The sequence below is a fragment of the Aethalodelphis obliquidens genome, unplaced genomic scaffold, assembly GCF_003676395.1.
Source record: "Aethalodelphis obliquidens isolate GAN/ISIS:26980383/991018 unplaced genomic scaffold, ASM367639v1 scaffold5, whole genome shotgun sequence".
NCBI classification, from domain to species: domain Eukaryota; kingdom Metazoa; phylum Chordata; class Mammalia; order Artiodactyla; family Delphinidae; genus Aethalodelphis; species Aethalodelphis obliquidens.
This window is the reverse complement of record NW_020837949.1, coordinates 54,673,513-54,687,992: the sequence shown is the minus strand read 5'-3', so window position 1 is coordinate 54,687,992 and position 14,480 is coordinate 54,673,513. Positions and strand designations below refer to the sequence as shown.

Here is a 14,480-nt window from a genome sequence, read left to right as displayed (position 1 = left end):
TGTAAGGATACCAGTCATTGGATTAGGGTCCACCCTAAGCCAGTATGACCTCATCTTAACTTGATTACATCTGCAATGACCCTATTTCCAAATATGGTCACATTCAAAGGTACCAAGAGTTAAGACTTGAGTGTATCTTTTGGGGATACACAATTCAGCTCAGTACAGTATATCATCTGGTCTCTCCAAAACTCACATCTGTTCCGTGGGCAAAATGCATTCACCTCATGTAAATTGATACAACCACTATGGAGAACAGTATGGAGATTCCATAAAAAACTAAAAATAGAACAACCATATGACCCAGCAATCCCACTACTGGGCATATACCCTGAGAAAACCATAATTCAAGAATAGTCATGTACCACAATGTTCATTGCAGCTCTATTTACAATAGCCCAGAGATGGAAACAACCTAACTATCCATCATCGGATGAATGGATAAAGAAGATGTGGCACATATATACAATGGAATATTACTCAGCCTAAAAAGGAATGAAATTGAGTTATTTGTAGTGAGGTGGATGGACCTAGAGTCTGTCATACAGAGTGAAGTAAGTCAGAAAGGGTAAAACAAATACTGTATGCTAACACATATATATGGAATCTAAAAAAAAAAAAAAAAAGGTTCCAAAGAACCTAGGGGTAGAGCAGGAATAAAGACGCAGACGTAGAGAATGGACTTGAGGACACGGGGAAGGGGAAGGGGAAGCTGGGACGAAGTGAGAGAGTAACATTGACATATATACACTGCCAAATGTAAAATGCAGCTGCATCGCACCGGGAGATCAGCTCTGTGCTATGTGACCACCTAGAAGGGTGGGATAGGGAGGGTGGGAGGGAGACGCAAGAGGGAGGGGATAGGGGATACACATATGCATATAACTGATTCACTTTGTTATACAGCAGAAACTAACAGAACATTATAAAGCAATTATACTCCAATAAAGATGTTAAAAAAATGCATTCACCTCCTCCCATATCCTTAAAAGTCTCAACTTACTCCAGCATCAACTCTAAGTCCAAAATCTTGTCTAAATATAATTTGACTCCAAAAATCCCAAATCTCATCTCCTAAATCACCTTAAATCAGGTAGGGTGAGACTCTGGGCATGGTCCATACTCAAGCAAAATTTCTCTCCATCTGTGGACCTGTGAAACCTAGAAAGCAAGTTATCTACTTCCACAGTACAATAATGAGACAGGCATATGATAAGCATTCCTATTCCAAAAGGTCACAGGTCCCAGACAAGCCTGAAACCCAGCAGGGCCAATACCATTAAGTTTCAAGGGCCAGAATCCTCCGTGGATGAATGCCCTGTCTGTTGGGCCAGCTGCCTTTGGGGACCTGAACCCTCAGGGGGTTGTAGGAGGGCCTGGCTCCCTTGGAAATGAGGGCAGCATGTACTGAAAAGAGAAAATGGAAAATATCATAAAACAAACTACTCGTTTTTACATGTTGCTGAGGATGAAACCCGAGGAGGGTCCCTTGGATTGGCTTTAACCACATCCATAGTTGCAAACACTCTGGCAGCCCCAGAGCTGGCCCGGAAGCTAGGAGAAGGGAAAGGAGGAGAAAGTCCTGCAGCCAGTAAGTTGTTTATGCTTGAGATTAAGGGATAAGCTGGGCTGACTTCATGGGCGTGCAACCTGTACAGTTGCACAAGGCCCAACACTTAGAAGCGACCCACAATTGATTTAATGCTCTTCTGTCAACATCTTGAAGTTCTTAATATTTGAACCAGGGGACCCACATTTTAATTTTACACTGGGCCCCCAAAATTATGTAGCTGGTTCTGAGTATAATGACTGCCTACCACTTACTTAAGACAACTTTGTATATACATAAGACAAAAGCTGGAATCTCTATCAAATTATTGACACAGTTATTTCTGGGAAGAAGGTAATTTTAGGTTTTCTTCTTTTTGCTCATCTATATTTTTAATTTTTTATAATGAATATGCATTACTTACATAGAAAAAATGATTTTTTAAACTTTACAGATTATTGATTGGAAAAATTGCAGAAATAAATTTCTTATGAAGTATCCTTTCCATCTTGAACTCAACTGGAATGAGTCCTAGAGGCCTTATTTTGCATGTAGAGTTTATTGGGAAGAGTCACCTGTGGGGAGGAAGCTGTGCCAGGCAAGAATGCTTCCCGTGGAAGCAGCAGAGAGATGGAGGGTCATAGAAGATGATGTCTACGAGATCCTTAAGCTGTCTCCCTGTAGTCTTCCCCGAAGAAAGGAAAGAGGAACATACCTCCAACACTCACAATCTGTTCTTTCATGAAGACCTAACTACTGATTTCTCTGTCCCTGATTTCAAATGTGCTGCAGAAGAAAACCACACAGTTCTCCACTGGGCCGCACTACACAGTTACGGGTCAACATCAGTTGGGCCCAGTGCTTCTCAGCATACCGTGTCCTTGATTTGGAACCATTTCCCATTTTCCACAGCATATGCCAAACTTAACTCTGCTCTTCTCATCCCTGAGTAAACACTCACTTTCCTAACTACCCCAAGAAAACAAAGGGCATTCAGTAAGAATTCCGCAGCCTTGCCCTGCAAGCTTTTCTTTGCGTTAAAGTGTCCCTCTCTCTGACTTCTACCACTTAACTTCTAAGTGATTAAGATCCTGTTTCTCTTTCTGTATAATAACATAATTAGAAACCCAAGATCACTCTCATTCAGTTCTTTGTCATGTAATATGTCTTTTAGGATTTAAGAAGATCCCTGTTCAAGCATGAGTATAACTTTCTGTGCTTTGGGGGTAACTGATGCTTATATGCTAGTTAACATGCTTTAATCTGTAAATTAGCTTTTTTCATCAGAGCTCACTTTCCTTATTTTTGTCCCTGATGTTACCTTGGGTATTTATGGTAGCCAGTCTCCAAAGATAGCCCCCAATGAGCCACACCTCCCAGAATTCATAGTTTTGTGTAGTCCCTGACTTTTGAATCTAGGCTGGCCCTGTGATCCACTTCCATAGAATATGACATCAGTGACACAATGCTAGTCTGGGTCTAAACCTTCAAAAGAACTGGCAGCTTTTGCTTGTCCACTCTTGAGGTTTAGATTTAAGAAGCTCATTTAAAGAAACCCAAGTTAGCTGCATAGAGAGACCATACTGAGATAGAAGGAAAGATGTCTCAGCCTTCCAGCCAACCCTGCCAATGCTTGAGATGAGTAGAGTCATCTTGAATGATCCAGCTCATACCACCTTCTCTTACCACGTGAAAGACTCTGAGAGAAGAATCCAGTTAACCCACTGGAGCTATTTTAAGAGATAACAAATGGGACTTCCCTGGCGTACCAGTGGTTAAGACTCCGTGCCTCCAATGCAGGGGGCATGGGTTCGATCCCTGGTCAGGGAACTAAGATCCCAAATGCCTTGTGACCAAAAAAAAAAAAGAGAGAGAGAGAGAGATAATAAAATTATTGTTTTAAGCTCCTAAGTTTGAGATGGTTTGTTAAGCATTAATAGATAACTAAGGCACTAACTCTCTTCACCAATCTTTTCCTAGTAGCTTCACAACACCAGCTCACCTCCACTGCCTAGTCTCTGCCAGGCAGCCGTAGGCAGTCAACATACTGAATAAATGAATTCCAAGTGGATGGAATTCCAAAGTGTATCTTTGCTTACACAGTTTGACGTTCCTTCCCCTCCTTTTAAAACCCAGCCTTGGGCTTCCATTCAAACATTTACCAATTATCTTATAATCTTGGCAGTTGTATTTTGTCTGACATTTCTGTGGACCTCATTTATATTAAAACTACTTCAATATGGAATTAGTATATATATATATATATATATATATATATATATATATATAGTACAGTATAGTGGTCTAAAACACAGAACGTTGTTTGAAATTAATGTGTTTTGATTGCTGTGAATGCCTCATCTGATACTGAGGTAATTCATAAATGACATGTTGGAACCATTCTTCCAGGGTTTCAGGCTGTTCCATAAGTATATTATTTCTAGCAATGGGTTGCAGGCTTGTGAAAGTAATAGTCTACAATGCATGCCACAGGCAAATGCCAATTTGAAGGATTTAAAGAAAAGTATAACAAACCACCATATTTGTTAGCGTTTTGAGGTACCAAAACCTTTGTGAAATTTCAAAGACCATTCATTTCCTCAGGCCTATATACACCAATGCAGTCACATTATAAATTAGAACTCGCAGGCTCTTGCCTGTGGAAATATTTCCAAGGAATGTCTCGTAAGTCTCTAGTGAGGGTCTCACATCCACTCCAGTGAATGCTCCCACTTCTCTGCCGTCTTTCGCCACACATCTGACGGTACTGCCATAACCTCCCAGAACAGATGTTTCCCCCTCAGCTGAGGCACCAGAACCGTCCACATGCCAAACCATTTAGTGTTTCATTTTGTTTCACATTGTTAGGTAGACACATAGCTGTGCTCCTTGGGCACAAAGTTTTGCAAAATTTTCCTGAAACAAATATTCCAAATTTCCTCACTGCTCCCTGCTTACCACACAATTCACATATAAACTCCTTGGGCTCAGAGAGGACTCGTCTTCATGGACACTAAGTGACAGACACCATTCTGCTCTCAGGACTACTCCCTTCCCTATAACCCTGAAGTTTTAGTACCAAGCCACACTTTTCTAGCTTCCTTTTCCTTTCAGAAGAAGCTTTCCCTCTTCTGGTAGAATCTTTGGCAGGCCTGCTCCACCAGCTTAGAAATGCCCAGCCAGTCTGAGTTGTAATCATGTCTCAACTTATATTCAAATTAGGTCTTCCACCACACACACACAAGAAGTTAATAATATCATGAGACTCTGTAGACCTGAAATGTAGGCATCGTTCACTGGCACTCCCCTAGTGGGGAATGCAAAAAACATGGAAGTGGGATGTCAGAGGCTCTATGTATTCCTAACTCACTCACTCGCTCGCTCACTCACTCACTAGTTGGATAACTCAGGTAAGATAGTGAACCTCTCTCAGCCTCAGTGCCTAGGTAATTCCAGCAATATTAGCCCATAATTTTGCCTGATGAGAATGTGTGAGAACACCCATCCTGGAGAGGGATGTTGACTGTCTCACATCCATCTTAGTGAGGTTCCCTTCTCACTAAGCATAACACATGGCATGAGAATGCAGGGGGAGCAGGTGGACAGCCTAGGTCTCAGAAGGCAGGCATGGAGCCAGCGAAGCCACAAAATACAAGTGCAGAACAGAGAAACTTGGCTTTTTTTTGTAAAACAAGAGGCAGAAAAAAAAAGATGAGAAAGAGATATATCATTGAAACAAATCAAAGATAATTTTTCCTGAACTTCCTAATAGGCTAAGACAGGACATCTTTTTAGGATTAAGATGGAGAAAACTACTCCCTTGGATGGCATGAACTGAAGGTGTTCTCTCAAGACAAAGAGCAGCCCAGTTTGTCTCCCTAAGGCCAGAAGGCTCTGTATATTATAATAAAAATAGCAGCTAACCTAGGGAGCATTTACTATATGCCGGACACTGAGTTAAGCATTTTACACATATTAGTTTATTAATCATAACATCAACCCCAGTATCACCCCCTGCTTGAGATAATCAAAAATATTACCAGGTATTGTCAAACTCTCCCCATGTTGAGAACCATTGTTTGGTACTAAAAATCCCTACCTAAAAGTCTGACAGTGGCCCCTATCACAACTCTTGACCAGCAGTTCCTGTTCCCAGATTCCTTGAGATTATACAGTTGGTTGTATGTAGGCATTAAACAAATTCATATTGGTATGATGCTTAGGAAAACTCCTTGCATATAGCAAACACTAATGTAAGTATTAGCTATTATTATTACTGTGTTTGTTATTGTCATCATGACAGGAAAGGTAGCAGAGTAGGGTAGAAGGGAGCCTGTATTGGACAATTGGAGATTTGGGGGATAATTATCCCCACTCTTGGATAATCAAAACCAGGACTGCAGTGTGGAAGGTGCAGCCATCAGTGACTAAGTCCATCAGCCAAGGCCAGCAGTAGAAGCTTTGCAAACACAGTCGAAACATGAATCTTGTCCAGGCAGAAAATAAAATCATCAAGAAAAAAGTAATTGCTTTCACTGAGTCTTTATTAAAAAGTCATTCTGAGTAAATGATCACTTTCCCATTCCTGCAAATAATCCTTTTCATTGGAGTCTTGGGTGTCTCCCACTTTGATGCAATCAAGCCATTGGACTTACTGAAGAACATGTCTCATGTCGAATAGGTCATGGCTTGAGGAAGAGAAAGGGTAGGTCTGCAGAGGAGTAAGAAGAGTAGACCAGGTTGATGTGTGAGGGACAAAACAGTAAAGAGAATCATCCTATCTTGTTGCCCAATTGCTCATAATGAGTCAACAAGTAGGCAGCCATCTTTAACTGGTGACAGAGTGAAAAGGAAATGGTAAATCAGGGAGGCTGGAGTGCTAGCACACCTGTATGAAGTAAGCACTGGGACTCATTCCAGACACAACCACAAAGGGCTTTCAAGAGACACAGAGATGCTAAGGCACCCCCGAGATAGCTTGTGAAATGCTAGGTAAAATCCACCCTAAGCCTTCACTGCTAAAACTGAGACTGACAGGCAGGGTTCAATGGTATCAGCTACCTGAAAGCAAGAAATGTTAAAAATTTAGGGAATGTGAGAACACAGGACCTGAGAGAAGATTTTGCCATTTTCATTAAAAGCATCGTGTCAGCTTGGTAATGCTTACAGACTTAGAACAGCCACGCTGGGTTTCATAGGTCAGGGTTGTGAAGAAATCTATTCATTTGCTGAAACAACCACCTTTCTATATGTCCACTCAGCTTCTCTGTGGCTCAGTTTCTTCATCTGAAATAGCAGCTGTGTTGTACATGATTTTATCTTTTCACATAGAATATTTAATTCTCATAACACGTTGAGAGGTAGGTGTTATCATCTTTAATTAATAGATAAAATTGGGGCTCTGAGAGGTTGTTAGTCACTTCCCTAAAGTCACATAAACTGTCCTAAGTACACCAGGCTCTCTATTTCAAGTTCTGTACTCTTTCTAGAATCCTACTGAAAACCAGAGATCAGCTCTCTGAGGCTTCTTTCAGCTCCAGAATTCCATGATTTTATAGGTTCTGTGTTTTTGAAAGCATGTCTGGTCCTTAATATTTTCCTTCCTTGATCCTGAAAGGGTTTAAATCATTGGAGGCAGATGACCCTCTCAAGCGGGGCTGTTTTTCCCTTTCCCCACCACTTCTTAATCCCTTTCTGTTCCAACCAGTTTAGAAGATCTGCAGATGGGCCTGTTCCATTTAATGTTTAGATTGAGAGTCTTACCTCAGAAAAGAACCACAGAGCGTAAGTTAGCTTTGGGAAAGGATAATCCAGACAGCTGCTAACAAAAGTCACGGGTAACTAGGGACAGTCTAGACCTTGTGGTCTTTTCTGGGTGAATGGGGAGTAGAGCAATCTGAATTTGCAAGTTCAATGAGATGATACTCCCTTACACCTGGGAAGAGGCCACCTCAATATCTTCCACATCCAGCGAGTCCTTCACATGGAAGTCAGATGTGCTCTGGAAAAAACAAACCACGTCTCTTCTTGACTGAAACATTTTCATAGGGTTTCAGCAACTTTTAGGAAAATCCAAAATCCCAAGCACAGCCTCCAAGCTCCTCCAGAACCTTACCCCTTGTTCTTTATTTTCCAGCCCTGACTCTCTCAACATCCTTATATTCACATTGTGCTGGAATTCCTGCTCTTCTGACAAGTTGTTAGCTACTTGCTGTGGACTCCTCTCCATCATGTGAAATGCTCCCAGCCAGTAAGATCTAGACCAAAGCCATCTCCTCTATAAGCACCTCGAGTACTTGGCTCCTACTTTTGGTAAGATCAGCTACTTTGGATTATCATTCTATTTCTCTCCACCATGAGTTGTTTATTTTCTCGTCATGCTGCTGAGCTCACAACAGGTGCTCAGTAAATGTTGGAGTAAATGTGTAAGTGTTAAGTCATTGTTCATGACAAAACATGTCATGAGCGCAGCTGATATTTACACAGACTCCTCTCTTTTGAGTCATCTCAGCTGGTTCGGCTATGAATGTGTCTTGCCTCATCTAGTGTTGTACTGGGGGTAGCTGATTGATGCAATTTTAGAAGCTCTCCTACAGTGAAAACCAAGGCATCTTACTTTTCTTGCACACGGTATGATACAGAGCACAGAATGGACACTAGAAGGTGAGTAAGAAATACATTTTACAACAGTGTATGAATTACATGTGTATTGTTACAAAGACTCTGGGCCATATTTTCTCTCGAATGGTGATTTCTATGCTGTCAAGGAGTTATGAGGAATCCTACAAATGCTACTTCCACATGCAGCTCAAGGAAAAAGCATGTAGCTTTGGTGTCATGCTAACCTGAGGTTGAATCCTTCTCCACCAAGTATTGATATTAGTACAACCTCAGTCAACTTAGTCAATGGAGCTGAATGATGCAACCTACCTTATAAGGCTGTGGCAGTGAATGATTTGACATAGAGAAAGTAATTAGCACAGTGCCTGGTGCATATTAGCTGCTTAGCTCATTGTAGGATTTTTGTTTAAACCCCACCCTCCCTTCTTCATAAGAAAACAAGACAGAATGAGAGACAAGGAAAATTATCCCTCTAAGATGCAGTTCAAAAAAGATCGTTTAGATAGGGAGAGGAGACAAAATTGTCTGCGGGTTCTATTTTAGAACAGGACACGGGTTCTCAATTCAGGAAAAATGTATTTTTTTAAAGTCATGTAGCTTATCTTGAGGCACATTTTTTTGGGTTTGTAAACATTAAAAATTTTTACCTTTACATTAAAAGCCAAGATCAAACTATTTTCAGAGTACAGTGTTGGTTCCCTGAGTTATGCAGGGCTCTATGCTTAGTCTATGGCTCCATAAATATTAATGAAGGGTCTAGATACCAGATGCTAACGGCAGCGGTGCTGGGCTAGTTCTCATGCCTTATGCTTGCACCCAGAGGGGTTGGCTATGACTTCATGTTTAAAGAACTGAGCTTCATGATACGATATATCAGGAGATGTGATGTATGTCTTCCTGCTACTGAGCAATGAACTCTATACAAACTCACAGCCATACACACATACACATATTTAAATCAGTAAAAACCAAACTGGCTGGATTTATACAACTGTTTATTTTATGTCTGAGTTTCAGTTTTTCACTGGAACTACATTTTTTTTGTCCTTAATCTGATTATTTTGCTGATGCCCAAAAAGCCTATGGTAGCTTTCTCTGTGAAAAGCAGCTACTTTCCCTAGTTTCCCCCATCTTACTCCAAGGTTTCTCATACTTTTCAGTCACCATAACTCCTTTCCCACTCCTCCCGCCGTCCACACACGACACTCTCAGTTCACCTATCTTCTGTTTTTTCATCTGACTGTGGAAGTTTCTTTAACAGTGATCTAAGAACCTTTGTATCTGCATGTGTCTTCCTGGGATACGCCTTCATATACACACAGACCTGAATAGATGTGCTGCAGGCTGCTGGTCAAGGGGTTGGGTACCATTTTCACACTGAATGGGGATGAGCCGTGCTGTGCCTTCGTCTTGCATTCACGATAAATACACTGGCCATAGGAATCGTCTAGCTGTTCGGTAATTGAAACTCCAAAGCAAATCCAACACATATGCCTGCCCACACACTACCCCAAATTCATCATGCCCACACAACATCATTAGCTTGAAATTGCAAAATTATTACTGAAAATCACAAAGGAACTTAAAGAAATTGTAAAACTTTACAATTTTACTTTTAGCAGCAAGTAATAACTAAAACCCAGGAACCGTAAAAAGGACAACTGATTTGACAAAATAATCATCTGACTATAGCCTGACTTTTCCTTCTAAAAGAGTCTTACATTGTCATTAGATATTTTTTCTGTATCACGAAAAGGCAGGAAATAAATATATAAACATCCTTTAAAGAAATCCACTGTGGGCTTCCCTGGTTGGTGCAGTGGTTGAGAGTCCGCCTGCCGATGCAGGGGACACGGGTTCGTGCCCCAGTCCGGGAAGATCCCACATGCCACGGAGCAGCTGGGCCCGTGAGCCATGGCTGCTGAGCCTGCGCGTCTGGAAGCTGTGCTCCGCGACGGGAAAGGCCATAAGAGTGAGAGGCCTGCGTACCGCAAAAAAAAAAAAAAAAGAAATCCACTGTGGATGCATCCATGGGATTTATCACTAATATGACTTTCTAGAAGACAATATGAGAACATATATCCAAATTTCAAACATTCATAATCTTCAAATCGGCAATTCTAGAAATATATCTTAAAGATGTTATAAAAGTATACAAAGATGTATCCACAAGTACTTTTTAATAATGAAAAAAGAAACCGTATGATTAATACTAAGAAACCGTTTGAGAGAATGCTGCAGAACATAGTTATGGGCATGGGAATTTGAATATGATATGTTTCTAAATGAAAAAAGGAGGTTTTTGAAAGAACATATGTATGTTTGTTTGTGCTTGTGTGTATTTGTGTGTACACACGCATAGAAAAAATATCTAGAAAGATATTTTTCAGAGTATTAAAGGAGTTATTATTGGTGGTAAGGTAAAGGTTATTTTTACTTCTCTATACCTCTTTGCATTGTATATGCAAATTGTACATGCAAATTGTACTTTGCATTGTACATTCTCTGCTTTGCAAGAGAATAAAAGTAAAACTATTTAAATTTGGGGAGGGGAGAGGAAATACATAACATTAGGGGACATACCAATATTAATGCCAAACTGACATGGTTAAAGTCCATTATTAAAATGTATACCACAGAATCTTAGAAGCTAAGTACAGTTATTGAAAATCCCCTCTGTGCTCACCCAAGCCCAGATATGTGGTGAAGACTAGGGGAAACCGTGACTGTAGAAAAGACTTGGAGCTTTCGCACACACAGCCTTGTCTCCTTAGTGATTTAATATTTGCCACCTCCCCCTACCTTCCCCAATACTCATGGACAGGCTGCTGGCGATTGACGGTCTCTCTATTGCCAGAAAGATAAGCTGAGCTGTCAGGGGAGTGGAAGTGACTGTGAAGAGGGGTGTGTTCTGCGAGGCAGATGACATCCAGAAAAGCATGCCTATGGATGACATGCCTACCAAATCCAGAAGCGCACTTGCTCATTAGGACACAGCCAGGCGAAACGTTCCATGTAGGTTATTTAGCATGCATTGCAAAAAGTGAAACAGGTGCAGAAAAAAAATCCAGCCTTTATTTTCTTCTTTCTTTTTCCTCTCTCTTTCTCTCTGCCTCCCTCCCTCTCTTCCTCCCTTCCTCTCCTTATCTCTCTCAAGTTGCAAACATGTCTTATAACCTGTCATATGGGCCAAGCCATCCCTGGAGAGAGATGTTAAACCGTTCTGAGTGACAGCCTGCCATATTTAAATTTAAAAATTATAAGGTAAATAAGTACTAGGGATGTAATGTACAATATGATAAATATAACTAACACTGCCATATGTTATATATGAAAATTGTTAAGAAAGTAAATCCTAAGAGTTCTCGTCACAAGGAAAAAGAATATTTTTTTCTATTTCTTTAATTTCGTATCTTTATGAGATGATAGATGTTCACTAACTTATTGTGATAAACATTTCGTGATGTATGTAGGTCAAATCATTATGTTGTATGTTAAACTTATACAGTGCAGTATGTCAATTATATCTCAATAAAACTGAAAGCTAGATAGATGATAGATAGATTGATAGATAGATAGATAGAGATAGATAGGTGTGAAAACAAACAAAAAAAGTTTCCCTTTCCCCCCTGCATCCTGGTCCTGAAGATGGAGTAAGTCCGTTTTGCACACTCTTGACCACGGACTTGACCATCATCCAGTCTGTTTCTCGCAACACTTCTGCAAGCATCTCCAATCTGATATGCTGCCTTATTTCCAAACTGCCTTGAGCTCAGACACTCCACCAGGGCATGTGATGGGCCAGTTAAAGCTGTACCTCAAGCAGAGACAGAGCACGTAGATTTTGTTTAAAAGAACACATGACGATCCATTCAAGAGGAAATGTTGTCATCCTGGTCAGGTCTGGATCAAATCTGTGTTGGAGAACGTGAAAGGAGACCTGACTACAACACATCACCATGCTAATGTACCCTAGTCAGGTACACCACTATTTCTTGCCATTTTCTTTTTTCTCATATGAAGGTTGCCATCATTTCACACACATTTTTCAGTGATAAAGGTAGTTCCGTTACTAACCGTCTGGTAGGGGTTGGGGAGCAAGCATTTCATAACTGGGTTTCAACAACTTTGAATATACTTGCTCAGATCTCTCTCCATCCTAACTCTATCCTCTTTACATGACTTTTCTTCTTTAAATATAAATATGATGTCTTTCTCTGTGACACACAAACACACAAGTTCTGCACAAATAGCCAGGGGATTGGAGACTCTGCTGCCCCATCCACAGTTGAATTTTAAAAATGGAATTAGGAAACTCAAACCATGATTCTCTCAAAGCAATTTGGAGATGTGCCATCACCAGACTGATGGGATGTAGGTGAAGCAACAACTCACTCTAAATGTTAGAAACCAGAAGTCGGGGAAAGAACCTGCAGCCCCAAGGCTCTGGAATTTCCATCACTCACTGATCCTGAGAAGTCCAGCCCACTTACTTTCAGACCTGGAACATGATGGCCAGTTCAAGGAGAGACCAAGGCTTGTAGTGCCTTTAAGTTTGTTGTGGCTGTTGTTTATGTGTTTTAAACGATATAGTTCCTAATAAGGTTATTTAGTGAAATGTTCATCTCCCTCTATGTTATTGCCATGTCACTCAGTGGTGAAAGGGAAGCAATCAAATATGCAGTAACTAAATAGGCTGTTGGATTTTACAGACTTTCTCTCAGAAGGATTCTGTTACTTTCACCTCTCAGGTATGGTACAGTGTGTTTGAGAAAGAAAAAAGGGGTAAGAACAAATAGCATTTACAACCAGCCAATCAAGCAATAGTAATTGGCAACATCATTCACAGATACTCACCTGCAGTGCTAAGCCATATAGAAATGAGTGAGATTAGTTCCATTTCAGTTACAATAACAACAGGAACCAGGCCCACATGTTTTTATCTTAGTGGAGACAGGGGACAGACGGCAAAGAAAGTCTAAATTCAATGATCAAACAGGAATAAAGCCCTCCTCCCCAAAATCAAAATGAGATAATTGCCAGGGGCGGCTTGTCTTGGGTTCTGAGAATTAGGAAGCAAATATATTTGCAGAAACAGCCATAGGGAAGCAAAACGAAAATAAATTGCTCCAGTTTGAGGCATTCTTTGACTCTTTTGGGCACTGGCTGTTTTTTACACAATCGTCAGAAAAATGGATGGTTCAGAAACAAAACAAAACAAAATAGAACATGTAAGGGACCATATCTGCATGGCCCTGAGTGAAAAAATTCAGGCTTCCCAAACTTGTGTCTATGGTGTAATAAAGGTTTTAAAATCTACCTTGCTATATTTCTAGTTCTTTTTCTCTACAACTGGGTCAAAACACAAAGAACACCAAGTTGTAATAGAATTTTCTAAATTAATACTACCCTGGAAAATAGAAATCAATGTTGGGAACTAAAAAAAAAAAAGAATGTCTATTTAGCTTCTATGCCACCCTGAAAACAAGCAACCCTGAAGAGATCTCTTCACTTGGATCTTATCTGAGAATTTGCAATCTACCTTTCCTTACCTCTGCCAAGTTAGTCCCACCCCTTCCTTCTGCTCCCACTTATGGGCCCTTTATAATTTCCTTCCTCCTTTACATCTAAATGCAGAAGTGAAATGTGAAAAGCTGTTTAAGTACTTAACTTACTGAGAAAGGAAACTAGCTGGCCATTTTTCATATTTCATGATATTAAAATAATTCATCTGAGTTTGCACTAATGACAGTAAATCTCTCGTGTTGACAAGCGGTGGTCAATTATCCTTTCTACAGCCTTTTAAAGCCCAAGCACTAGGAAGTGTGTCAGTGTTGGAAACTCATGGCTTGCTCATTCAAACGAAGCAGCCAACCAGCCTGAGCAGCTCTCTCGACAGTGTACCACCAGGGTCCTTGCCGCCAAACAGCTCTCCTAGGGGCTTGCAAGTGCTGGGGCACTTCCGCTGGAATTTACATGTATGGGGGAAATGGTTTAAATAAAGTGGTGTGTTATTTATCCCCATAATGATGAGTTTAACAGCCACAATTAGGAAGGAAATTCTACAAGCCTGAACTCCAGTTACTTATTACTGCCACTGAAAGTCAATTAAAGTATCTAAGTAATTACAGGGATTGTGATCCTCTGTCATCTGGTAAATCATACTAGAGGGAAGAGGCTCTTGGTTTGCTTTGAAAGTGTGTGATCTAGTCTCCATCATGTTTTCGGACGAGGGAGTGTGTGAGGAGGCTTGCCCCCCACATCTGTGGATCTGTTCACCTGGGAGAGCAACAGAAGTGTTCACTGGATT

At 40.7% G+C, this 14,480-nt stretch overlaps 1 protein-coding gene across 1 annotated transcript in view; it reads left to right on the top strand.

Annotated features, from left to right (window-relative positions):
• The window catches only part of MTERF1 (mitochondrial transcription termination factor 1), a 508,137-nt gene that overhangs the window by 424,713 nt on the left and 68,944 nt on the right, over positions 1–14,480 (top strand). Inside the window, exon 10 of the transcript XR_003431984.1 lies at positions 7,686–7,861. The gene's annotated coding sequence lies outside the window, so the exon portion shown is untranslated. The remainder of the gene's footprint in view (positions 1–7,685; positions 7,862–14,480) is intronic.